We start from the raw sequence: 27,036 nt of genomic DNA, 5'->3' as shown, positions 1-27,036 counted from the left end.
GCCTGAGTCTCTAGCCTGTTGGCCTGCCCTGTAGATTTCAGTGTCCACACACATGTGAACCAAGTCCTTAAAATAAATCTCATTATACACCTATACATGTATCTGTGTTTTTTGGGTTTTTTTATTTTTTTATTTTTTTCTGTAGCTATGTTGATGAATATATAGTGAATATATATAGATACATATATATGGAAATAGATATATGGATATGTATATGAATATATATGGATAAGGATTTATAGATATTTAAAGATATATGCGGATATGTGATATCTGTGTGTAGATATATAAGACATATATGAGGATATATGTATTATATGTAAACCTATATAAATATATAGAAAAAGAAATTTTTTAAAAAAGATTTTATTTATTTATTCATGCAGGACACACACACACACAGAGGCAGAGACACAGGCAGAGGGAGAAGCAGGCTCCATGCAGGGAGCCCAATGTGGGATTCAATCCCAGGTCTCCAGGATCAGGCCTGGGCTGAAGGCAGCACTAAACCGCTGAGCCACCGGGCTGCCCCTAGAAAAAGAAATTTTATATAAATATCATCTTATAGTCTTGTGTCTTCAGCGAACCCTGACAAGTCTAATGCCTTCATGTGGTGCATGAGAGACTAAGCAGCGAGGGGAAGTGATGCGCCCAAGGTCACACTCCGAGGTGGCAGCTGGATCCCAGGTGTCCTGGCCCACAGGGGCTCCTTTCTGCCCCCGGAGGCCTGTTCCTGAGCTCTGTAGTGGTGAGAAAGCTGAGCGCCCCCATTGCTGTCTTTCATCTCCTTTCAAGTACAGCTCTTTCGTTTTATGCAAAAGCCACAGGGTTTGGGTTAAAGCGGATTGGTTTTCTTGTCTCAGAACCTCAGCCCCCAAGGGAAGGAGGGTAGTGAGGAGTGAGGGACATTTCCCATGATTCTCATTTCCTTGAGATTTTGCATGATTTTGGTCATTAACTTTGGGGAGCATTGTCAGACGACTCAGTCCCCTGGGGGGCAGTAATGATGTCTGCGGTGCGTGAAATGCTGTTCCAGGTAGGAAACTCCAGGCAAAGAGGGCATTCAGCATCACAAGCTGACCCAGTTTTTCAAAGAACCCGAGGATTTGCTGTGCTTAAAATCCCACAGTTCCGTTGTCCCTTGTCAAAGAAATTTTCCTTCATTGTCGCTTCTGTCGTCCTTGCCCTGGACAGCACATTATGTCTCAGGAAATTTCGTAGTTTCACTCCCACCCCACGCAAGGGCAAAAAGCCAGGGGCTCGCCCTTCACGGATGAGGCAGGAGCACTGGATGGAGAGTCAAGGCACCAGAGGTTCAGCCCCAGCTCTCTCCTGCCTTCTCTGTGAAATTTTGCGGGAGTCACTTAACCATCCCTGGGCCTCCCTAACTCAACCTCTTTTTCTTGAGTCTCTCACAGGTCTCATGGTTTATACTGGATAGTAGTTGCAGGGTCGCACGGTGGAGAGCTCACACTCTGGGCAGAGAGATTCGGTGTGAGCCCCACATGGCACTTATTAGCTGTATGATTTCTAATTTATTACTAAGCCTCAGTCTCCTCATCTGTGAATGGGGGATACGACAGGAAATGCCCCAGAAGGCTTTTGTGAGAAATGAGATAATGCCCTCATTATCTGCACACGATCAGTATTTGGATGTCTCTGTCTCCTGCTAAATCACGGACCCTATAGAGCAGGGGCTCGCTCTTTCTGTCTAGCTTGGCATATCTGGGATCTTCAAAAAGTGCAGAATGAATGCTTCAATAAAATGAAAATACCCATTTATGGATTAGTAAAGGAATGAAAATAGGCATTCGTGAAAAAACAGAGCTGGATAAGAATATTCTTTTTTTTTAAAAAAGGATTTTATTTATGTATTTGAGAGGGAGAAAGAGAGTGCTCTTGTGCATAGTGGGAGGAGGGGTGCAGAGAGAAGCAGCCCCCTGGTTGAGCGGGGAGCCCCATGCAGGGCTGGATCCCAGGACCCTGGGATCATGACCTGAGCTGAAGGCAGCTGCTTAAGCTACTGAGCCACCCAGGCGCCCCTGGATAGGAATGTTCTGAGGAATAATTGTGACCTCTGGTTTTCAAACACATGTTCAGCAGTGCTACTCTTTTCTGAAATGAAGTTGTCTGCAGAAATCTAACACATCAGAAGTGAGAACAAAGCCCTGACTGGGGGGAGGCGGGGCTGCCTGGACCCTCCCAGCTCAGCCTCTACCTCTCACTCCCCCTGAGCAGCAGCGAGCACCACCTCTGCGTCTCTCCGAGGGCCCCATGGAGATGATACTTGTAAAACCCAGCTTTAGCCCAGCCTCTCCTATCCGCACACCCGGCCACCCATCCATCCTTAGGAAATTCTCCCCAAACAGCAGAACCCCTCTTCAGGAACATGTTATTTATGGTGGCGGAAATTTGCAAACAACCAAAAAGCAACAGCGGTAGGGATATTTACACCACAAAGTAAATTAGGAAATTCCACTCAGCGGAATAAACCCTGGCTGATAACAGCCATAACTCTGAAAATAATCTGCAACACAGGAGAAGACTATGTGAAAAGTGATTGGAGCTTTGTAAAAATATGTCTCCATCTGAATAAGGGATGCAGGGGAACATGGGGGAATGAAGACAAAGTGTTGTGCTGGACTGGAGGGATCCCGGCCCAAGGTTTCCCCTCCTCTCTCATTTCCTTTATTGCCGGCATAAAGCTGCGTGTGCAATATATACAAATCAGCAGTGAAATAAAAGATGGGTTTTCTTTACTACAAAGGCACTCGCTGGGAAGTTCTGATCCTCCCCTCTCATGTCAAAGCTCTTTCATGAATCCAGAATGCACCCAAGTGGGAAAAGGTATTAAGCCATGCGTCGTATGTGCATCTGCTATGTACGTTGTATGTATATGTGTATGCACGTGGATACATATCCATGCATGCATTCATATGTGTCTGTGTGTACATGTGTGCACGTGTATACCTGTATGCATGAGCACACATATGCATACATGCATATGAGAGGCTGTGCGTACGTTGTACATGCATGTGCATGTGTGTATGTGTACACATGTGTGTGCGTGTGCCTAACATCTCCAAGAGGCCAGTCCAGGTGATCCCCAGCCTTGCCTCAGTGTAGAGACCACAAGCCTCTCTCTGCCTCCCCTCTCCAGGCTCGTCCCCTGCACAGGAGAAGCTTCGCCAGGCTGGTGTTCCTGGCTCAGAGTGTCATACACAGATCATCCCTGGCCTATTCTTAGTTTGAGCAGATTCTCGAGGAAGAAAATGAATTCCTCCTCTGCTCAGGAACAGCAGGTTCAATCCAAGTAGTGTCACCACAGGGAGAAGCAAATGCTATAAAGCCTCATAAAATAACCAGCCACTCCTGGACAAAGTGGATTGTTATGGGTTTTTTTCCTACGAAAAATTTTTTTAAAGAATATCTGTGTTCAATATGGTGTAAGACAAAGATTAGGGCTCTTGGGATAAAGGGAGATCTCATCTTTGCCTCTTCTGGCTGTTGGACTTTTAGCAAGATATTCAATCCACTTGAGTCTCTCTGCTATAACTGCTTTCTCATCTGTGTTTAGGGTTACGAACTTAATGCTTATGTACTGACCCCCCTAAATTCATATATTGAAACCTTACCCCTAACTGTGATGGTATTTGGAAGCAGAGCCTTTGGGAGGTGATCAGAGTTAGGTAAGGTCACATGAGTGGAGCCCCCATGGTGGGACTAGTGCCCTCATAAGAAGAGGAAGACACACGAGAGTTCTGCCTCTCTGCCATATGAGGACACAGTGAGAAGACAGCTACCTGCAAGCCATGAAGAGAGCTCTTGCAAGGACCTCATCAGCTGACACCTTGATCTTGGACTTCTCAGCCCCTAGAAAGTGGGAACCAAATGTCTGTTATTTAAGGCACTCAGTCTGTAGTGTTATATTTTAGCGACCAGAGCTAAGACAACTGGGGATAACTATATCCAATTTTGAGGTTAACGGGAGGATAAAATAGCATAATATACAAAAGCATCTCTCCTCCAAAAATTTCTAACAAAATTTATACCTGATGAAGACAGCAGGCCAAGGGTAAGTAGGCACTGATGGAAGTGAAAAAAGTCAAGAAAGTTTCCAAATTAATAAAGAGAGAAAAGAAAATGAATAATAGCTATTTGGTCATGTGACACCCCTCCCCCCCCCCCCAAAAAAAACACAAGAAGATGGAAAAATGACACAGGGTGAAACAAATAATGAACACAAAATAAATTGTAAGGAATAGAATAAAGTCAATCAGTAGTTACACTAAATGTGAATGGCTGGATTTTTCCCACTCAAAAGCAGAGACTTTTGTATTGGGTTAAAAAAATTTTAATCAGTCACAAATGTTTAAAATGAAGAGGACAGCAGAGATGGATTGGTTACAAGATAAAAATACAGGCATCAGTAGGCTTTGTCTCTTCCAATAATAAACATAGAAATAGAAACAAAATGGGGAGTAATGTTTCATTTGCGTAATGATGAAAACTCTAAAATATTTAGAAATAAATATAATAAAGAAAAACCAGGGTCTGTGTGAATATCATTAGAAAATCTCATTGAGGGCAGCCCGGGTGGCTCAGCGGTCTAGTGCTGCTGATCCTGGAGACCCAGGATCGAGTCCCACATGGGGCTCCCTGCATGGAGCCTGCTTCTCCCTCTGCCTGTGTCTCTGCCTCTCTCTCTCTCTCTCTCTCTGTGTGTGTCTCTATGAATAGATAAAATCTTTAAAAAAAATCTCATTGAGTAATATAAAACCAAGCGCTGATCAAAGGAAGAAACACAGTGAGTTAAAAAGGATATGTCTTATAAAAGTATCAGCTCATCTAAAGCATGTGAAGAAAATAAAATTTTAATTAGAATTTCAAAGTCTTTGAGAGGATAAGTTATTGAATAAGATAATATATAAGGTTATATGGAAAAATAAATGCCTGATTTATTTTCCTTCCACATACACCAGATGTGTGTGGGTCTGGTAGGAGGCCACCTGCCAGAGACATGAAAGGTACAGAAGAAGAATGAATGACTGTCTTTACCTAATTTCAGAATATCTTACAAAGCCATTGCAGCCAAGTCAAGCTGGTATTGGGTTAGGACTAGAGAACCCCATCAGGCAGACTGAATCAGGCAGGGCCCACTTAGCTTGAGAAAATGTGGGGACTCGGTAGGTGGGAAAGTTGATCGTTGAAGAAATGATGTTGCGGAACTGACTATCCATCTGGAAGGAAACAAGAGTGAATTTTAGGTCATCCCCAAAAAGGTCAATGGATTACTGACTGTGTTACGAAAGATAAAACTTTGCAAGATGTGTATGATCTGGGGATGGGAGGAACTTTAACTTTCTGAACCTGGATGCTGTAAAGAAAAAGGTAGATATATCTGTGTATATAAAATTTTATAACATATGTGGCAGGAAGCTCTCATGAACAAGGTAATCACAGGCGCTGTAGATTTGGAAACAAAATTTGTGGCAGCGATGACAGTCAACACATACGCAATTTATACACCGTGCTTTACATTTTGACAAGACAAATGACACAGTAGGAACGGGGCTGCTTATATGAAGAGTCGTGTACACAGAGGCAAATCCCAACGGCAAAAAGTATATGGAAATTCACTAGCAGTCAAGAATATGCAAATCGAAGTTACAATGATATATCACTCTATCCCCCAAAGCCCAGCAAAATTTAAGAGTGATAACAGTTAGAGGAGGGCATGTGGGGGAAAAAAAAGGCTCCCTCCTACGTCGTGGGTGGACATGTGAGTTGTTAACAATCTTCCAGGAAAGCAATCTGCCAACATCTGTGAAAATTAAAAATTCATACAAACCTTGCCTTAGCAATCCCATTCCTGGGACCATGTCCTACAGAAATGAAGCCGCTACGTGGTAGCTCATGTGGACAAAGATGAAACCAACTGGAATTAAGTAGGTGCCTTTTCTCCCTGTAGGGTCAGCTGCGTGGTCCTAACACGTGTAAAATCAGGTAACACTCTGCACGGGCGTTCGAGCCTGCCTTGGCCAGTGCCTTTCTCCGGGGTGACAGAGACTGTCTTTGGGGCCAGGGCTCCTCCAGGGGGAAGCTGCAGGGAGCGGGGTGTTGCATCAAGGTCTCTAGGACCCCCCAGGTCTTGCAAGAGGTTGTGGGTTGGACTCTGTCTGCAGGCAGCGAGTCCCTACATCTGGGGATGAGAGCCACACTCTTGGAAGGGAGGAAGGAAGGGAGGCCACACGCCCTGGCTTTTGTTCTCTGCTTCCCAAGCCAGTCCTAACTGGCAACACAGGACCATGAGATCCACTGCCATTCCCTACATACAGATGTGTGGTGTAGGCCGGGGGGGCGTGTTTCCCTGAGGACTGGGTTACTGTTTTCATTGGGGTCTCAGAAGAGCCTGGAATAGAAGGGAAGGGAGAAGAAATGGGTAGGAAATATCAGAAAGGGAGACAGAACACGAGGACTCCTAACTCTGGGAAACTAACTAGGGGTGTTGGAAGGGGAGGAGGGTGGGGGGTGGGGGTGACTGGGTGCTGGGCACTGAGGGGGGCACTTGACAGGATGAGCACTGGGTGTTATTCTGTATGTTGGCAAATTGAACACCAATAAAAAATAAATTTATTATTAAAAAAATAAAAATAAAAAATAAAAAAAATAGAAAAATGAAAAAAAAAAAGAAGAGCCTGTACTCCCAAAATGTTAAGAATCACTATTTTAAGGTAACAGTTTTTTCTTTGGGAAAATGAATCTATAGTCACGAGTTAAGGACCTTCCCCAGCATTATAGGCTTTCTGTTTAAACAGAGGGCTCTGGGGTCCTACGCACATTCCAGTTCTCCTGGTGTGGGAGCAGCCTGCCTGCTAATGCAGCGCCCATTCTAAGAAGCAGCTGGAAGCAGTCTTACCCCCTCGTGGGGATTTGCAGACTGGTTTTCAAACTTCAGGTGGACAGGGTTCCCCGAGGGCTGATCAGGGAATGTCAACATTCAGGCCCCACTCGTGGAGAGTCTGGGTCAGAAGGTCAAGGGCAAGGCTAGTGCCTGCCTGGTTAGCACCCCCAGGAGGTTCTGATGCAGAAGGTCTGCAGACCAGGTTTTGAGAGATAGTGCCCCCAAATCTAGGTGGACACCCAAAGAGCCCCTTGTTCCAGAATGTCTGTCTAATGTCTAACATTGAGCTAGATTCTGAGTTCTCCTGCCCTTGGTGTCCGTGCCCCTGTTCACAACAGCACTACTCACAATGGCCAAGAGGTGGAAGCAACCCAAGGTCCATCGACCACCGAATGGCCAAGTAAAATGTGATAGGTATACTCTCCCATTCTCTATCTATGGAATGGGATATTATTCCACCTTAAACAGGGAGGAAAGGGGCTCTTGGGTGGCTCAGTGGTTGAGCATCTGCCTTCGGCTCAGGGCGTGATCCCAGGGTCCCAGGATCAAGTCCTCCATTGGGCTCCCCACAGGGAGCCTGCTTCTCCCTCTGCCCGTGTCTCTGCCTCTCTCTCTCTGCATCTTATAAATAAATAAATGAAATCTTTTTTTAAAAAAAAAGGGAGGGAGAAGGAAATTCAGACACATGCTACCACACGGATGGACTTTGAGGACATTTGCGGAGTGGAGCAAACCAGACATAAGAGGACGGCTGTAATATGATGCCGCTTACCTGAGATACCTAGAGTAATTAAAACTCATAGAGACGCAAAGTAGGTGGGTGGTTTCTGGGCCTGGGGAGGGGGCCTGGGGGTCCAAATGGGGACAGAGCTCCACTTAGGCAGGATAAAAACATGTTGCGGAGAAGATCGTACAACAATGTGTATGTACGTGACATTGCTGAGCCACGCACTTAGGTATGGTTAGGATGGTAAGTTTATGTTATGTGGTTATTGTTCTTGTTTTGTTTTTTAACCAGAGTTTATTTTATTTTATTATATTTTTTAATTTTTTAAATTAAATTTAATTTTTTTTAACCAGAGTTTAAACAAAAATAAAACCATGCCGAGCACTGACTCTGCGCTTGACCTTACACGGTTCACGTGTAATTCCTCTCATCTTTATAGAAAACCAGGCTGAGGCTATTAATACCGTCAGTTGGCAGGGAAGAGCACCCTGGCATCCCGAAATGTTTCAAACAGCATCTTACTCGATCCTCGGAAATTACAGGTCCTTTCCACACACATCAGAAAAATATCTATACTGTCCTGGATGCAGCCTTAAGTAGGAGTGAATAAGGGGACCCCGGGGTTGCAGCCCTCATGGCTTAGATGGTGCACAGGGGTAGGAGGAAGGGGGCAGGGTGAGGACGGGCAGCCTGTGCCCTGGGTGATAGTCTGGTGGCATCACGGCCACCTCTTGCCTTTGGAGGGAGGGGGCCACCATTCAGATAACTCAACCTGTGTCCCCTCCCTGGGCCTCAGCTTCCTCCAACCCTGTGGTGGGTCAGGACCTGCTGATGTGGTGCCTTGGGGAAGGGGGATCAGGCTTTCATCCCAGGGGAGCAGAACGGGGTGCACGCTGCAAACAGGGGGGGTCCCTTGGGAGCTCTCTAAAGATTCTCCTTCCACTGGTCTCATTTTCCCCTCAGATTTCTACTCACACCAGATCTGGGGAGAAATAAAATGTGCCAGATGAGCTGCTTCCACCCCTCCCAAGTACCAAGTAGGTTTTTAGTATTTGTTAAATATTGCAAACGCGGGTAAAAACCCAGGAATAATGTGACGCAGCAGTCAAGCACCCCACCGAGATTTGGGGGATGCCTGCTTCAGAGAAGGGTGGCCAGGGCACAGGGTGGGGGATGGGACACCTGGTGGGGATGGGGGTGGGGGGTGGGGATGTCCTCCTTCCAGCTCGGGAAGCCTGATCCTGCCCTGCTCATCCTCAGCAGCTTGGGAAGTGGCCTCTGGCTTTGGTTTCATTCCACTTCAATGTTTCTTCCTCTTTTATCTGCTGTTCCCGATGCAGTGGTCCTCTCCTTCCACACACGCCCTCTGTCACGTGCAGTGTGTCCTTCCAAACGTGTGTTTCCCTGTGGGTCTCCAGGAAATCCTGCAGCATCATTTGGGGAATATATGTGTATCGCGTATAGAATGGATAAGAGATTAGATTCCACTTTCTTCATGTTTTTCACTCCACATTTAGGTGAGAAGTCAAGCTCACAGCTGTGTGGTGTGTACACGGCCCTTCCCACCCCCCCACCCCCGCCCCGCCCCACCAGTGGTGGTGGCTCAGGCTGCTTGAAGTCCTTTGCTGCTGTGTAAGTCCCTGTGCAAGAACATCTTTGAATGTCTCCTCGGGTGGCGGTGAGAGCTTCTCTGGGGCTGGAAGCTGAAGGGGGACTCGCTGGTCATTGAGTGTGAGCACACCACTGCTCTGCAGACCTGCTTCTCCAAGTCCACATGCGTCAGCGCTGCAGGAGACCCCGCTCGGCTCCCCTCCCATCGAGGCTCACACGTGCCTCACCCAACAGCAGTTCTCACTTTTCCCCTCTGAGGAATGCAGAGTGGTACTGACTGTGATTTGCATTTCCCTGAATACTGAATGCTTGCTCCCTGGTCCAGAGCTGGCTCCTTCACCTTTTGTGTCTCAATTTCCCCGGCTTAGGAGGTTGCAGAGGCCCACTGAGTTAAGTAAGTCCTGTACAATGCTTATACTCTCCTGACATAGAGTAAGTGCTAGATTAATGTCAGCTAAGCACAGTGAGCTGATGTGTTTCAGCTTGAATACATCCAATGATGGGGAGATCACTACGAAGGCACCATTTACCCAAAGTCAGAGAGCAGTGGGTGGTGGAGTCAGGTTCAAATCCAGAAGGCCTGCTTTTGAAGGATGTGCCCTGGCTTTTGTCCTGATCGAAGACACAAGTCTGTGGGTAGAGTTACAACACATGACACCCCCTTGACACCCCACATCTGGCCACACATGAGCACCATGCCCTGGGAATTTCAGCCCAGGGGCAACTGATGATGGGCACTGGACCAGAAGGGCAGTATGCATTAGGGGCCTAGTGGTAATGGACAGACAGAGACAGAGAGAGATACAGAGACAGACACACAGAGATGGAGACAGAAAGGCAGACAGAGAGAGAAGATAGGCAGAGACAGACAGACAGACACAGAGGGAGAATAAAAAAATTGTAAAGAAGGTTCCCAGCTGCTCCCCTGAGGCTGGCTGTCTCTTGGTTCCCAAGTGTCCCTATCCCTCTATCCCTACACTGAACTCCCCACCCTCTTTTTAAAGGTTTATTTATTTATCTTAGAGAGAGAAGGAGCACAAGTGGGAGGGACAGAGGGAGAAAGAGAGAGGGTCTCCAGCAGACTCCAAGCTGAGCACAGAGCCTGATGTGGGGCTCATTCTCACGACCTTGAGATCAGGACTTGAGTTGATATGAAGAGTTAGATGCTTAACCAATAATTGCTCCAACCAGGTGCCCTAGACTCCCCTTTTCTTTAGCTCTGCCAGTGGGAGTGAGTTTCAGTCCTTGCACATAGACACACCCTGATTGAAACTGTTAGGTGGGAGGGACCCAGGATCCCTACCTCTCACTCTACCCTCTAGCAGTTATTAAAAAAGAAAAAAGTATTGTCCAGTTAGCATGCTGAGTAGCTGTTCTATCAATATGGCTGGATTATTCCAGTGAAAAATCAGAGACAGTGCACACACCCAACCATCAGAGGCTGCAGAGACAAGCTGTAACCATGGTAGAAAGGGATGCAGCCATTTAAAATGATGACTGATGATCACGTAGACAAGGAGAGATCTTTCTGTCAGTGAAAGAGGTAGGTGGTGAAAGAGGTAGGTGGAAAAATGTAGGAAGCAGGAAGAGATGTTGATTACAAAACATAAAAAAACATTGCTGACTTGTTGATAATGACCAGCAGATGCCCTGGAGAGAGATCACTGGATGTTTGGGTAAGATAACAGAATTTTATATTTTTACATAATGCTGATGTGCAAAGAAGACATGAAATAATATTATCTGGACCAGTAGTAAAATACACCTTTAAAGCATTTCCTTTTTTTTTAGATTATTATTATTATTATTATTATTATTTTATTTATGATAGTAACAGAGAGAGAGAGAGAGAGGCAGAGACACAGGCAGAGGGAGAAGCAGGTTCCCTGTGGGGAGCCCGACGTGGGATTCGATCCCAGGTCTCCAGGATTGCACCCCGGGCCAAAGGCAGGCGCCAAACCACTGTACCACCCAGGGATCCCCCTTTAAAGCATTTCCTGATAAGACACCTGGGATATGGAATACACAGCGTCCCCTGATAATGCCCTCCTTGGGGTCCGTGCCCCCTGGCAGGGCGGTTGGTGGAGAAAAGCCAGGCGCTTGGAGCCAGAGAGACCTGGGGTGAGTCCCTGTTCCATGGTTAAATCTGTGGGAGATCATTGTTGTTACCTGACCTTGGTGCATCCCAACCTGGTGGGGAGGGACTGCACTCAGCTGGTTTCTCTCGTCTTCCTCCCGCGCTGGCCCTTACTCACACAGAACTTGAGCCCCCAATGCTGACTCTTGCATTCCTGAGCAGCTATCGAGTTTCCTGCAGGATGCTGGCCGCTGGGCTACAAAGGTGAGTACAGTATGGGTTCAGGGGTTTCAACTGGGAGGGACAGATGACCCAACTCACACTGGCTCATCCAGTAAGGAAATGTTGTGCTGGTGGACTTAGCAACCCAGAGCATAGTTGGAGGATCCAGAGGTTCCATGGTGTCATTGGGATGCAGTTTGTCCCAACTCTCTCTTCTGGGATGCTCAAAGCTGGATCCACATGGAGGCCGGTTTTCCTCGTGGTCAAGGAACCACTGGGCCAATGTTCTTCCTTGCTCATGGCCAATGGGGGGAGGACAGGAGAGACATAGATATTGAAAGAGAGAGAGAGAGAGAGAGAGAGAGAGAGAGATCTTCTCCGCCACGTACAAGCAAAGCTCTTGTTTTCCTCTGACTGGACCAGATCTCATGCCTGTGTTTGACCCAGCAACCATCTCCATGGTGATGCCATGTGGCCATGCACTGATTGATTTAGCCCTGAGGTGTTGACAATCACCACTGGTGAGGATATGGTTACTTCAATAGCTTGGCCTAATACGTGCCCATCCTCAGCCCTGCATCAGTTTCTTATTTTTCATTCTGCTTTACAGTGGGGCAATGGGGCAGGGAAATACTGGACAACCAGTGCCCATGACACAGGCTTGTTAGCCTCAGGACTCACAGCTTAATGGAGGAAGTAAGCCAACCATCTGATCCAGGAGAGAGTGGAGGGACACACGAGGCTCCCCTCTGGGGTGCAGAGGACAGAAGGCTGACTCACCCTGGGACCTGAAAGATGCCCGGGGGTCCCCAGCTAACTGGGGCAGGGGAGGGTGGAAGGGCATTCCTGACAGGGAGGGGACAGAGACAAAGGTACAGAGGTTTGAAATGGTCATGCTGTGCATGAAATGGTCGTTCGGCTGGTCGGCTCCTACACGTGTCCACCAAGTAGCCTGTCCGCAGGAGAGCCCGGGCACCCCGGCTGTGACTCACACGGACGCTTCTGCAGACCTGAAGCTTTCCTTAGCAGCATGCTCCTCCGCTGCAGACAAGTGACAGCCAGTGACTAATGCGTGGACGCAGAGGCGTTGCCCAGGGCATACACTGGAGGGAAGATTAATAGAATCGATACTTGTCCTGCATTTGGGGTTTGGGGGTGGGGGAGCTGCTTGTAAAGCAACAGTGAGTCATGAAGTTTGCTTTCACCTTTGGATCAGACTAAATAAAGCACAGTCTTGATTCAGGCCGGTGAGCCCGCCTGCTCCAAGGGCTCATGCTTTGCATGGTGGGCTCTTAAAATGTAGTAGCGACTCAGTGATGCAATGTTCTCGCTCTCTGGTTAGTGTCCCTGTGTCCTCCAACTGTTTCCTTCTCTCTGTCTGTCTCTCTCTCCCCCCCTCCCCTTCCCTCCTCTTCCCTTCCCTTCCTTCCTCTTCCCTTCCCTTCCCTTCCCTTCCCTTCTTTTCTCTCTCCCCCACCCTACTCTTGGCAGCACTTCACGTGGATCCCCTACACATCTGTGCCAGATATCATTAAGGATTGAGAGACTATGAATTCATAATTCCCAGTTTATGGTGGAGACAATTTACAGACTGGAAAGAGTGTGCAATAACACCCAGAAGGCGTGAAATGAAGATGCCAGGTTTCAGGGCTGGCCTCTCCACCCGCGGCTGGGCCTGTGGGGCTACCCCTGGGACTTGCATTGACAGAAGTCAAACTATGTCCACTGTGCACCCCCTCTGTGGCCGGCCTATGCTGGCTCCTGGAGATACAGACGAGCAAGGTGCAGCCCCTGCCTTCAGGGGACCCAGGGGCCAGGCCGAGGCAGAGCCGCCCATGCGGCACGAGTAGCCAGATGCTGCTGGTCCTGAGCAGCTGGCCCTGGATGGATGCTGGCAGGCCCCTCGGTCCCTGGGACTCAGAGTCCTCACATGCAAGGGACTCCATGACCTTGCAGACTGTCTCAGGTCTAGTATCTCCGAGTCTTTGATTTCTGTTTTCTGGAACCTGCAGTAACTGTCGCTGTCCGTGATCTGACGAGTAAAGAACACTGGCATCGGGATGGGAACTTCTGGGACCTGGGGGGCCCCAACGTCTGTCTCGGATGCTCTCCATTACTACCCACCTCAACCAACTGATCTCTTGTGAGCCCCACTAGGATGGGTGAGCCATGGAGTGGCTCCACCTGCCTCTCAGAAAAGGAGGAAGGCCCAGGATTCCATTCTCCTCTTTATGCACAAAGTCCAGCATCTGTGGGGGCCCCGGGGGACAGGTCAGGGAACGTGGCTCTATGACACCCATGGTGGCTCCACTGGACTCTGTCTCAGATTCTTTTTTTTTAAATTTTTTTAAGATTTTATTTATTTATTCATGAGAGACACAGAGAGAGAGGCAGAGACACAGGCAGAGGGAGAAGCAGGCTCCATGCGGGGAGCCCGATGCGGGACTCGACCCCAGGACCCTGGGATAATGACCTGAGCTGAAGGTAGATGCTCAACCACTGAGCCATTCACGTGCCCCTCTGTCTCAGATTCTTTCCCACACTCAGGGACAATGTGGCAGCATGAGGGTTAGAACCCCATCTCCTGGTGCCATGGGAGCTAACTCACTGCCCCACCTACTGTCACAGCGTCACCTCTGTGGACATCGTCTGTGACCTGGCCCCGGGCCAGAGCCCGGTGTGTGAACCCTGCTCGGGTTAGTCTACAAATCTGGACAGGACGTGACGTGGGGGCCTTGGATTGGTGGGTCACGTGAGTGATGCCTTCTGGAATTTCTCAGCCCACCCCCGACACCCACTGTGTTTGCGATTTGGGGATGTCCCTTCTGCTTCCATATTATGCACGCATTACCTGGAGGATCATGGAGGTGTTACATGTGATTACGAGGAATCGTTTAGCAAACGACCAAAACAAACAAATCCCTGCTTCAAACCCCCTCCTTTAATCGCTTTGCATATCCTCAGAACCCGGAGCAAATATTAAGATAATTAATCGCGGCCAGCCTGTCAGTCCTAAGGACAGCGCTCCCGATTAATTATGCAGAGGTGGTGCTCAGTCCAGGAGCGGACTGAAGTTTTGTTCAAGGTCACGCCGAATCCTGGATCCCCTCCCTCTCGGCGGGCAGCGATTCAAGTCAGTTCTGAGGCTTCCTCCAGGATTATCTGTTCCCGGCTGTCATCAGCGGTGAATGCCGCACCGTCTCAGAAGTTCATCCCAGCACCTTGCGTGTGACCTTGCGAAACCTGCCTCTCTCACTCTCTCTCTCTCTCTCTCTCTCTCTCTCTCTCTCTCTCTCTCTCGGAGGGTGGGAGGGAGGGACATCCCAGAGAGTCTATGGAGCTGCCCTGTGTGTGGGTTACACACAGGGCATTTGGAGAATTGGGTGGGTTTGAGAGAGTCACAGTATTTGGAAGCAGAGCAAAGGGGGTGCCACATGGGAGAAGTGCCCTCTCGGGGTCTTGGGCTCGCCTCAGAAAGCAGGTGATTTCTCAGTGGGGTTGTTTCGGAATGCTGAGGACACAAAGGCAGCCCCCCAGGGCTGGGGTGATGTGCTGGAGACTCAGCAGCACGTATACAGGGCCTGGCATGTGGTGGGAGCCACTAGGTGTTAATCTGGATGATGGATGAGGACCCCAATTCAAATTTTACACCTCAGTCCTCCCTGCAGAACAGATGTAATTTGAACCAAGCCCTCACCCCCCCCCTTTAAGATTCAGTTCACAGTTTCCTCCTTGGGGAGCTTGCCTTGACCTTTCTTTTCTGCATTAGAGTTCCTCCCCGAACTTCCTCCATCCCCCTTCCTCCTTCCCCCCATCCCAGGTCGGTCCACACTGCAGACTGCCTGTTTACCTGCTTGTATCCCAGGGACTGTCAGTTCTTGGGGGCAGGGACTGTATCCCTGGGGTCCACTGAGGACTCGGTGCATGACAGGTGTTCAGTCAGTGTTTGTTGAGCAGATGAAGGAACCTGAAAATTAGAAATAAGCAAACAAACAAACAAAGAAAAGGTAACTGAGTGTAGAGTGGTTGTAAGTATATGTGTGTGCAAACAGGAAAAAGTCCCAGGAATGCCCGAGGGACCCTGGAAATGTAGGCTGGGTGGGCTGTGTGAGTAGGGGAGGGAGCCGTGTAGAGAATTCCCCTGAGGAGAGGCAGGCTGGGTACATTCAGAGGAGGGCAGTGAAGGCAGAGGTGCAGTAGGCTGTGGCTGCGTGAGACCCCCTGCTTGTTGGGTAGGATGGCTCACGGCACTGTCACTGGGCAGAGTGAAGCCGTGGACTTCCCTCCTTGGCCATTGAAATCATCACGGCCCCAGGCCACCACGACTGGATGAGATGGCAGGAGCCAAAAGCCTTGACTCTAAGAGAATGAGCCTGTGGTCGCAGGTGCTTGTCCTCCCGAGCTCCTGGGCTCAGGACCCTGCCAGGCACGAGCCCTTGAGCCCCTCATCTGGCCCTTTGGATCCCAGCTGGCCTGTCTGGGCTCCTCCCCCATGGCAGCCACATGCCCCGACCTTCCGGGCACGGCTTGGACTGCCAGGGCTCACTCTCAGCTGTGGATTGGGGACAGTGTGGCACAGGGGAGGGAGCCCCTGACTCGGTTTTTGAATCCCAGCCTCACTACTTATTGCCGTTTGGCTGTGAGATGAGTTTTCTCATCTTTACTAGTAAAAGGTAAATTAAATAATGCCTATTAAGGTCTAATAAAGGCTGGTTAACAATGGCAGATTGAACAGATGTGTTCGGCTTGGCTCCCTTCTGGAATCCCATCAAGATCACAGCCAAGGGGTTTTTAAGAAGCCTCCGCCTCTCAAGGCCAAAGAGGAAAGGAGAGGAGACAGCACATTCGGCAACCGGAACCATCCAGCTAGAAAGCAGGTGGTGAGAGAAGATGGCTGAGCAGCCTAGAGGCACAAAATCTCCAGCCATCTGGGCCTAGGAAACAACGGATAACACTGTGGAACCCCTAGAGACTAGAAGGGGCATACCATACTCTTGGAAGTGGGGGTGACTTGGGGCTACAGATGGGAGAACTGGTTGAAAGTTCACAACCAATGGTTAGACTTCCAGCTTCCTCCACTTCATTGGTGTGCCCCTGCCCCACTCCAGCAGATGGGAGCCTTGTTGTCTGGGGGAGGTGAATTGTGGGGCTCTGGGCTTAGGATGTCCAGGGCGTCATGCTGGAAAATAGGGGGTTTGCTGGAGAAGGCTACATGCCAGAGGTTCTGTCAAGTACAAGGGCAGGTGGTGGAAGGGTCGGGCACAGGGACCTTCGCAAAAACTATTAAACTGATTAAAGGTCAGTCTGCTTCACACACATTAAGATGGCTATCATAAAAAAAACCCAGAAAATATTTAGTGTTGGCCAAGATATGGAGAGATTAGAATCCTTATATGATTATTACTGAAAATGATTTTTCATATAGAGGAGGGGGTTGTAAATATGAGCTGTTCTAGAAATAGTCTAGGTATGGCTCTTCTAACAGGATTGAAAATGATGGCTCCCTTCCTTCACTGGCATGAAGATTTTGGCAAAATCTAGACAAAGGATGTGGGGGAGAAACAGTGATTGACAGGTCAGGTTGGATGACATCCAACCGGAAAGACATCAGGAGTCTCTCTGGGAAATGTAACCAGTCTGATAGAAGAGAACTATAGACACTAAGAGCTGGGATTTGCCAAGAAAATATCCAGTCACATCACCCACTATGAGCACCATCAAGAGCTCACCCACCACCTCAGCCAGACTTCCCGTCAGTTTTTTTTAATGACTACTTGTAAATCCCACCAATCAGCCGAGAAAATCTGAGGTCACGCTTAATGTATAAAAGCCATCAACACAAATGAACCAAAGTCACTTGAAAGAAACAGAGGCTATGCAGAGAGGAGTAAACTTCAAATAAATTATCCTCGCTGGTCTTAACAGTTAGTGTCATTAACATCTTCTCTTGCAGGAAAGAATGCTTTAAACAAGGAAGAAATGCTATAAAAAGGACCATTCCGAGGCCGAAAGAGAACGCTCGGAAATTAAAAGATATGATTGCAGAAATAAAAATTCCATTAGGGGGGTATAGCATGATAAAAAGGTGAAAAATCTGGAAACAGAGGCGGGGAGGGTAGTTCAATGATAAGAAACGTGAGGACCAGTTTAAGTCCTCCCCGACATCTAGATAAAAGTGGTTGTGAAGAAGGAAAAGAAGAGAGGAGAGGAGAGGGGTTTGGGGCATCCTCTGTTCATGAAAAAATCATGAAAAATCCATGAAAAATTTCCATGAAAAAATTCAGGTCGCTTTCCCAGCTTGGAAGGAACTGGGTTTCTTTAGAGATGGGTCGGCCCAGGCTGAGGCACACCGCCCCCAGGTTGCAGAGCACTGTGGACAAAGAGGGATCCCACAGGCTTTCGGAGGGGGAGCGATGTCCCCTGAAGAATTGAGAATCTGATGGCTTCAGGCTTCCGAGCACCTGCCCTGGACGTGAGCAAGCAGTGGGGCCGAGCCTTCCAGATTCTGCAGGAAGACGATTCCCTCCTGGAACGCCATGCCCAGCCGGACCCTCGACACCTCACGAGGGTGGAATAAAGACAGTTTCACAGCTTACAGCTCTTGCACTCCTCCTCGAGAAGCTTCTGGAGGGTGTGCTGCACCAAATGAGGGGATGAGTCATGGGAGAGCAAGACATGCGAGCAGGCAAGTGGGGAGTAACAAAAAGGGAGAGGTCCCCAGGGGGACAGATGGAGGAGGTCAGTCCAGTAGTAGCAGGTCAGAGGCTCCAGGAGAGGCTGCTTGGTGATGAAACTGACAGGTGTCCCTGTGTGTTGGGACACTTCCGGGAGAGACTGCCCCATCAGGAGAGTCCAGGGTGGAATTAGTGGTAAGCACGTAGCAAAAATCTAGACAAAGGATGTGGGGGAGAAACAGTGATTGACAGGTCAGGTTGGATGAGAAGGACCCTGAGATGGAGATTGACTGGGGAGACACCGAATGACAGAGGGGAAGGGGGAAGAGAGGTCAGGAGAGCCCGCGGACTGTATGCAGGGCTGCCTCAAGGATCTGGACCGCAGTGCATTTCCATGAAAGAAGCATCTGGAAGGATGGGACTTTCTCCAGCCAAAGATGCCCATTGGAAGAGCTTTGAGTTTTGCAGGAACAGGCCTGTGCTCAGTCACGGGGCTGCAGGAATGTGGCCCGGAGAGAATGTGGCAGTGGATCCAAGGGGGCGGCAGCCAGGGCTGCCAGCCAGGCTGACTCCCGCAGCAAGACGTCTGCCAGGTGTGTACCTGGGGTCGCCACCCCTGGGAAAACGAAACTCACCACGTGGAACAGAGGATGCCCCAAACCAAGCAGGTACCTATGGAAGCAAATATGCAACAGATCAGGGGAAAGAATCAGAAACCTCTGTCCCTGAGGAGCGGGACAGTGTTAAAGGCAGAAGAGATGCACGGGCAGGAAGCAGGTGTGAGTGCAAGGAGGAATGAGGAGGCCTGATCGAGCACCCAGGAAGTGCTCACTAAGCCGTGGGCATGGTGACAGTGACTTGGTTCGTGCACCCAGAGCCCCACCCGGAGAGGTCTTCCCTTAGCATTTTTCCCATGCGTCCTTGAAGGGAGAGCAATGGAGCAGTGGGTGCTCGCTTTTTAAAGACTCCTTACTAGGTGATCAGAGCCTGTTAGCATCCACCTGCCTCTCCAACCAGCCCCCCTACGGGGAGCCAGAGCTGAGGTTTCGTTGCACATTAATTTTGGGAACCTGTGGATGCCCCCTCTCCCTCCCTGCTCCCTTCCCCGAGCTCCCTTCCCAGCTCTCTGGGAGCTGCCAGCCAGGGACAGCAGCTTGAGCCTGTGCTGCCGAGCAAACCTCTTCATGGTGGAGGAGAGGAGGACGGCGTTTCAATAAGCAGGGAACGCTGGGGGGAATAGCGCCCGGCTCAGGCCACGTCAGCCCCCAGATGGAGCTGGCAGGTGAGTGGAGCAGCGCTGGCCGCAGCCACAACCGCTCCAGCTGGGCCTGCGCTGAGAAGCCAGACGGGGCGGGGGCAGCAGGAGGGGCTCCGCACACACCTGGAAGGCTGCAGCCAGCCGTGGGGGAGGCCTGCTTCAGCCGAGCCTAGAGGATGCTCCTGGGGAGGTCTGGGCCCTAACCCTGCCAGCTGCAGCCGAGCAAGGTGGGATCTTCTGAAGACCGGCCAGCTCTGCCCATTACTGGCTCCAAGGCTCCGCTGCATTTGCAGATGGAAAGCCTGGGCACGCGTGTGCCTGGTTGTTGGCGAAGGCTAACGGATACAAAAGCACCGTACTCACCTGGCTTCTGACGCCAGGTTTTGAAAACAGGCTCTGTTGCCCTGTATAGGACCTGGCAGTCTCCTTCCCTTTCTGGGTCTCAGTTTCTCCATTGGTAAAACGAGGGGGGGTCCTCTCCATCCATTCTGGAGCTGGGAGATTTCTGGCGCGCACAGCAGGCCAGCCACACACAGCTGTGGAGCGAATGAAAGAAGGCTGTCACCTGCTTTGGGGGCGGCTGCAACAGGCCTTCCTACCTCTTGAGTGTAAGACAGGGAAGACAGGGAGGGTGGGGTGCTGGCTGGGATATTTAAGGACAGATAGGGGAACCCAAAAATGGCTTTCTGGAGCTTCCCAGGCCCGGGGGTGGTGGTGGTGAGAGTGGGGGAAGACCAGTGCACATGAGAGGCACAGCCCAAACAGGCAGGAAGATGCCCGACGGTTACCATGGCAACAGCAGTTGGCGGGAGGGAGGCAGCCTGAGGCTGCTGAGAGTGGTTTTTCTCTCTTTGTTTTAAATGAGCAGCTTTCTTTTTTTTTTTTTTATAAATTTATTTCTTATTGGTGTTCAATTTGCCAACATACAGAATGACACCCAGTGCTCATCCCGTCAAGTGCCCACCTCAGTGCCCGTCACCCAGTCACCCCCACCCCCCGCTCACCTCCCCTTCCACCACCCCTAGTTTGTTTCCCAGAGTTAGGGGTCTCTCATGTTCTGTCTCCCTTTCTGATATTTCCCACTCATTTTTTCTCCTTTCGCCTTTATTCCCTTTCGCTATTTTTATATTCCCCAAATGAATGAGACCATATAATGTCTGTCCTTCTCCGATGAGCAGCTTTCTTTCTTCAAGGGAGAGAGGAGGGGAGGTAACAGTAAGAGGGACCAAACGGGAGAGTTGGGGCCGGGGCAGGACTCACCTTTGAGCCTGTAAGGAAACCCATCCCTTTTTTAAGCAAATCAGCTGAGCTTGCTTTATGACTCCAAGGCAGTAGTACATTTCAACAACAGCAGTAGCTCCCCAGGGCTCCCTGGGGCAGGCTTCCTGCTCGGCACCTCATACCCTCATCATTTAAGCCTCATCATGGTTGCCACTGAGAGAGAGGATTGGCCCGTTTCACAGGTGGAGAGACTGAGGTTCAGATAGGGTAAGTGCCTGCACCCAAGGACGACACAGCAACAGAGCAGGATTGGCACTCAGGTCTGCCTGGCTCCAGAGCCTGCGATGGGCACCCTCTGCCACACTGCCATGGACATAACCCGTAGTGGGTGGTGGCAAGCCGCAGTGACTATTCCCCGTGTATTTTTCAGGGTGGGATCCCAAGACCTGGATCTTGTAAAGATTTTTGCTTCTTGCACTGGAGTGCCCTGAATGTCATGTCCTCTTGTCAGTTCATGAGGTCACCTGAGGTGGGGAGGGGCGGATCAGTGGGGTGGGCAATGCACAGGCTCTGAGGGTCAAATCCTGCCCCTCCTGCTTAGCAGTTATGTGACCCGGGGCCATGCCTCAGTTTCCTCTCCTCTCAGTGGCGATGGTCATGAGCCTTTTCCGAGGGCTGTTGCAATGACCGAAAGTGCTAGAGCTTATAGACCGAAAGTGCTCAGCTGGAGCATCTGACCCGTAGCTCATGCTCAACGGACAGCCATTTTATGGAACACACTTATTTTAAGGGAAAGGGAAGGGTAGCTAAGAGGAGGGGTGATTGTTCCCAAAGCCTCACAAGTTAGTGCAGGACGAGTGGCGTCGGGCTGGGCTCAGCCACCTGGTTCTCTGGGTGGGTGTGACACCTGGTGCACTGTAGAGCCACTGACTCATGGGGCCGGTGCACAAGGACCCTCAGCCACCAGGAGCCCAGCTTCCGGTCACAGGTAAAACAAGAACACAAAGAACACAGCACCAGCTCTCTGGGAGCTGCCAGCCAGGGACAGGTTCTGAATAACTGGAACCATAAGCCCAAGAAGGCTTGTCACGGCCCCTATAGCACCACCTCTCTCCAGGTAAGATTTTGCAATGAAAGTTCTAGCAATTCCTAATGTATATGTATTCGGCCATAATTCAATCATCAGTTTGGAGTGTCCTTTTAGTTCATCTACACAGGCCACTGCTCTGTTTTCAGGCAGGGTGAGGCTTCTCGGGGGTCAGAAGAGAAGACAGGAGTGAGGGGAGAGCAGGGTTTCTGGAACGTTGGTGCTAGAAGGAACCCCTACAGGCTCCAGAAGACAAGTCTGAAGGGAGGACTGGGGGCTCACTTGGGAGCACCCTACAAAGAGAGGGGGACCCAAGTAACAAGGGGGCATTGAAGGAAGAAAAGGAACTTATACTCTCTGCCTGCCACCGGCTAGGAGCTGCTGCACACGTTCACTTGCCGATTCTTTGTGGTGGGTATTTTTGTCCCTATTTTGAGGATAGAGACAGAGAGCTAGCTCAGAAGGGGAGCTAGCAGCTCGTCCGCGGTCGAATAGGCATGTCACTGCTAACTGCCATGCCCTGGGAAGACTGGGCTCCAGCCCTCAAGTGGGAATGGAGACATGAGTCTTCGTGGTACATATGGGATGCTGGGGGACGGAGTTCTCCGAGACACAGGCTGCTGTGTTTATAATGCATGCATGTTCCATGGCGAGAGAGAAAGAAGTCACTCCTTCTCACTGGGAGCCGGCGTGGACGGCATTCCGTGGACAGCTGGTGGGAGAAAGTGGAGTGGAATGTCGCACGTGGACCAGCAGGGGCCAGAGGGGCTGGCAGAGGCTGGCGTTCAAGGCCAACCCGTCCGCCTTCCCAAGGTGGATGAGTCAGCTGGGCAGCCGGGGTTGGTGGCACGCCTGTGGGGAGAGATTGTTGTATTATTAGAAGGTGTTGACGTGGTGCTCTGTTTGCAAAACTCTACTTGGTCACTTTTAACTTGGGAGATATTTGGAGCAAGTTTACTAATGCTTGAGCATCAGATTTCCTTGGGGAATTTGCTTTTTGTAGTCTCTACAAAAGAGACGGAAACTACTGAGCACTTTGGAGAGTCATCGGATGTGACAACGTTTTTAGGGTCAAGGAATGGAGCAGGAAGGATGCCTAGACCCCAGCTGGTCTGGCTTACCATTAAAAAGCATGGATGCCAAGGCCCAAGAAGGTTCTATGACATTACCAAGGTCACCAAGGCAGTTAGCAGCCAAGCCAGGACTAAACCCCAGCCCCGCCCTGGCTCTGAGCTCTCCCCAAGGAGGCATGAGAATCTGGGGGTCCAGATGCAGAAGTCTCAGGGGGATCACCAGATCACTATTAGCAGTACAGGAAGTTACTTGATCCTAGCAGGCTGGTGTTGGAGCAAAGACATGAAGCCAGGTCTTCAGATTTCCAGGATGGGAACTTAACCATTAACTTAACCATTACTACCACCAAATTGTCCCACAACCCCCCCACCCCCTTGTCCAAAAGGAGTTTTCTAGAGAAATCAAAGTCCCAGATAGATGGTATAATGGACTTTTGTCATGTCACTCAACATTTAAGAACGTTTTATCTGTATTTGTCCAAACTGCCATATTTTGAGGCCCTCTTTCCTAAGTGGAGACCAGAGATCAGTTCCTGGCCTTTCATGAATGCAAGAATGTAGGCTACCCTCAGACCAACAGAGGGATCCAGGCAAGGCTTTGATTTGGAAGAAGGACGCAGAGCCCACATGGACTCCTTTCCTGGTGAGGATGGCAGAGGGGAGGGGCAGGGGAGCCTCCGGATGGCAGAGCCAGCAGGGCCCAAGGACACAGCAGCTGTGTCCTGCACGCAGCATCTGCGGGGCCTGTACCCAGAGGCCATGAGATCTGACGAGCTAGGAGCAGCGCAGGAGGGTGATCTGGATGCTGTTCCTGGACATGTGGCCTCCAGGCCCTAGTTTCTGGCTCTCTTGAAGAGTCTGTGAGCGCCTAATAACCATTATAAATTCTAATTCCATCTAAACTGAATAGATTAGATCCTATTGTCCACAACTAAAAATCCTATCATCATCATCATCATGGTTATGATTTATGTTGTGGATTTAAAATGACTCAAGAAAAAAAAATGTCCTGGTATCTTTTTTCCTTTCCTTCCCTTTCCTTTCCTTCTTTTCTCTTTTCTTTTCTTTCTTTTCTTTTCTTTTCTTTTCTTTTCTTTTCTTTTCTTTCTTTTCTTTTTTTCTTTTCTCCTCCTCCTCCTCCTCCTCCTCCTCCTCCTTCTTCTTCTTCTTCTTCTTCTTCTTCTTCTTCTTCTTCTTCTTTCTTCTTCCTTTTTTTTTACTTTACATGACACTGCAGACTCTGAGACAGCACATTATGCATGCATAGTAGGTGTTTATTAATTGCTGGCTGCTGGCTAGTTGGGTAGAGAGCCAGAAAAAGTTCTCATGATAAATATGCCACAAGTCTGAGCTTTTATTCTTGGTGGGTATTCTTTTTTTTTTTTTTTTTTTTTGGTGGGTGTTCTTATTAGCATGATTTCAGCTGCCTGTAATAGACGACTCCATGAAAAGTTACTTAAACAATAACGGATGTTAATCATTTCACATGCCCAGAAATTAGACTAGGACCGGAAATAGGGTAGAGTCGGCATTGCTGAATTCACAGGCTCAATGATATTATCATGGCCTCTTGTCCTTCCTGTCTTTCTACTCTGTCTGTCATCTCTATGTGGTAGCTTTCATTCTCAAGCTTATTGCCTCATGGTCACAAGATGGTTGCAGCACTTCCAGACATCACAGACAGACATCAATATCTGGTAATGCAGAACATCTCCTTACTACGTTTACATATTTCCTCTTGAGGTATCCTTTCTGCCTTTTGATAATTTGATTATAATGTGTCTTGGGTAATTTCCTTTGGGTGGATCCTTTGAATTTCATGTATTTGGATGTTCATATCCCCTCCAAGATTTGAGAAGTTTTCAGCCATTGTTTGTTTCAATAAGCTTCCTGTCTCTCTCTCCTTCTGGGAATCCCCTAATGTGTATTAGATTAGTTCCTCTGATGAGGTCCCCTAGGTCCTGGATGCTTTCTTCAGTCTTTTTCATTCATTTTTCTTTCTGTTCTTGTTGAGAGTTTAGTTAAGCTACCCCATGGTATTGCTGTCTTAGCATCCTTTTTGGTTGGCCAGGCAGCCTGCAGGGGCCTTAAACTAACACCAGCCCTCATGTAAGCACATGTTCTAGATAATAGCTAGCAGAGTCACAAGTAAAAGAAAGTTCCTGATGTGACTTCCGAGTAGCCCTTGTGCTCAACAGTCTCCCCACCTCCCAGGGCCTTCCCATTCTGCACCCTTTAGAGAAAAACCCTATGGAGTTTACCAAAATCTTGCTCTCTTTGGTTTGACCTGAGCAATCCAGACTTGGCTGGGGAACTCCAAAGCTCTCCAACCACGGCCTAAAGAAGGCATGTGCCGGGGATCCCTGGGTGGCTCAGCAGTTTAGCACCTGCCTTTGGCCCAGGGCGTGATCCTGGAGTCCGGGGGTCGAGTCCCACATCGGGCTCCCTGCATGGAGCCTGCTTCTCCCTCTGCCTGTGTCTCTGCATCTCTCTCTCTCTCTCTCTTTCTGTATCTCTCATGAATAAACAAATAAATAAAATCTTAAAAAAAAAAAGAAGACATGTGCCCCACGTCCTACTGCTCTCTGTCTGCCTACACTCTACTTTAATGTCTCATGTGGTTCTGAAAAGAATGCTATGTATGTGCTCTGGGAACTGAGAGTAATAAACTTCTCTATTTCAATTTCTCTTGTGGCCTTTTATTGAACTATAGCTCACCATCTGGCACCCTGTGTTCCACTTAGCAAATGTTAATTTAACAAAGTCAGAGAAGTTCCTCTTGCTGGACAGTTGCACATAACTTGTCTCAAGTTCAGTGATTCTTTCTTCTTCATGTTCAAGTCTGCTGCAGAAGCCTTTCTCTTGAATTCTTCTGTCACTGTGTTTGTCAGGTCCAGGACTGATTGCTGTTTGGTTCTTTTCTGTGGCTTCTATTTCTTTATTAAACTCATTTTGTTCAAGCATTGTTCCTGATTTTGTTTTGTTGTCTATCTGTGTTCTATTGCAACTAATGGAGCTTCTATTTTTTTATTTTTTTTTTTTTAAGATTTATTTATTGGGCAGCCCTGGTGGCCCAGTGGTTTGGCACTGCCTTTGGCCTGCGGTGTGATCCTGGAGACCCAGGATCAAGTCCTGCGTCTGGCTCTCTGCATGGAGTCTGCTTCTCTCCTTCTCCCTCTGCCTGTGTCTCTACCTCTGTGTGTGTGTGTGTCATTCATTCATTCATTCATGAATGAATAAATAAATAAATCTTTATTTATTTTTTATTTTTTTAAGATTTTATTTATTCATGAATGACACAGAGACAGAGGCAGAGACACGGGCAGAGGGAGAAGCAGGCTCCCTGCAGGGAGCCCGACGTGGGACTCTATCCCAGGACTCCAGGATCACATTCTGGGCCAAGGCAGGCACTAAACCGCTAAGACCCTAAGTCTCTGAGCCACCCTGGCATCTCCTAATGGAGCTTCTTTAAGATGGTTATTTTGAACTCTTTGTCAGGCAATTTGTGGACCTCCATTTCTTTGGGGTTGGTTACATTACTTGTGTTTTGTTAGTTTCCTTTGGTGATATCATGTTTGTTTGATTCATTGTGATCCAGGTAGCCTTGCACTGGTGTCTGCTTTTAAAGAAGCAAACATTTCTTCCAATGTTTATTTATTTTTTGTTCTCTTCCAATATTTATAGACTGGTTTTATCAGGTAAAGACTTCCCTTGTCAGGTAGTCAGGCTGATGGTATTATCTCTGGCATTGCAGTTGAGTGGGGTTGAGTCTGGGTCACATGGCTGCTACTGGGTCTGCAGTAGGGTCTGTGATTGGTAGGCCTGTTACCAGGGGCTTAGCTGAGCATGTGTACTGTCTTGTCCCTTGGTGAATGGAATGACCTTCCGGACATTGATCAGTAGGGTTGGCACTGGGACAGGGTCTATTTTACGGTTTATAGACAGTGGGCCTCTTCTGGGTACACATATGGGGATGGCTCCCCCTGGGACCCTGGGAGAGCTCTTGACAGGTTGCTGAGAAGGTTCCTAGGCAGGCAGAATTGGTCCTGGATGATGGCCAAGAAGAGCTGGAAATGAGTCACAGGGCTGCTTTGGAGTCCAGGCTGGGATGAAGATCTGCAGGTCTGTCTCTGAAGGCACCGAAGGTCACATATCCCAGAGGTCCCTGAGCAGGCAGGAGCA

The 27,036-nt window shown here is 49.1% G+C and overlaps 1 long non-coding RNA gene across 4 annotated transcripts in view; it reads right to left on the bottom strand.

Moving 5' to 3' along the window:
• Positions 1–11,083: 11,083 nt before the first annotated feature.
• The window catches only part of LOC140640441 (uncharacterized), a 35,035-nt gene continuing 19,082 nt past the window's right edge, over positions 11,084–27,036 (bottom strand). Inside the window, exons 2-5 of one of the 4 annotated variants that reach the window (XR_012037172.1) lie at positions 20,734–22,633; positions 19,837–20,009; positions 15,392–15,508; positions 11,084–12,644 (exon numbers count right to left, since the gene is read on the bottom strand). This is a non-coding gene — a long non-coding RNA (uncharacterized lncRNA). Of the gene's footprint in view, positions 12,645–13,094; positions 13,574–14,462; positions 15,204–15,391; positions 15,509–19,836; positions 20,010–20,733; positions 22,634–27,036 lie in introns of those variants that run through there. The other 3 variants (XR_012037175.1, XR_012037174.1, XR_012037173.1) reach the window with 3 other exon arrangements.

Source organism: Canis lupus, chromosome 9 (genome assembly GCF_048164855.1).
Source record: "Canis lupus baileyi chromosome 9, mCanLup2.hap1, whole genome shotgun sequence".
Classification (NCBI taxonomy): domain Eukaryota; kingdom Metazoa; phylum Chordata; class Mammalia; order Carnivora; family Canidae; genus Canis; species Canis lupus.
The sequence above is the reverse complement of the archived record's forward strand: the minus strand, read 5'-3'. Positions and strand labels throughout refer to the sequence as shown.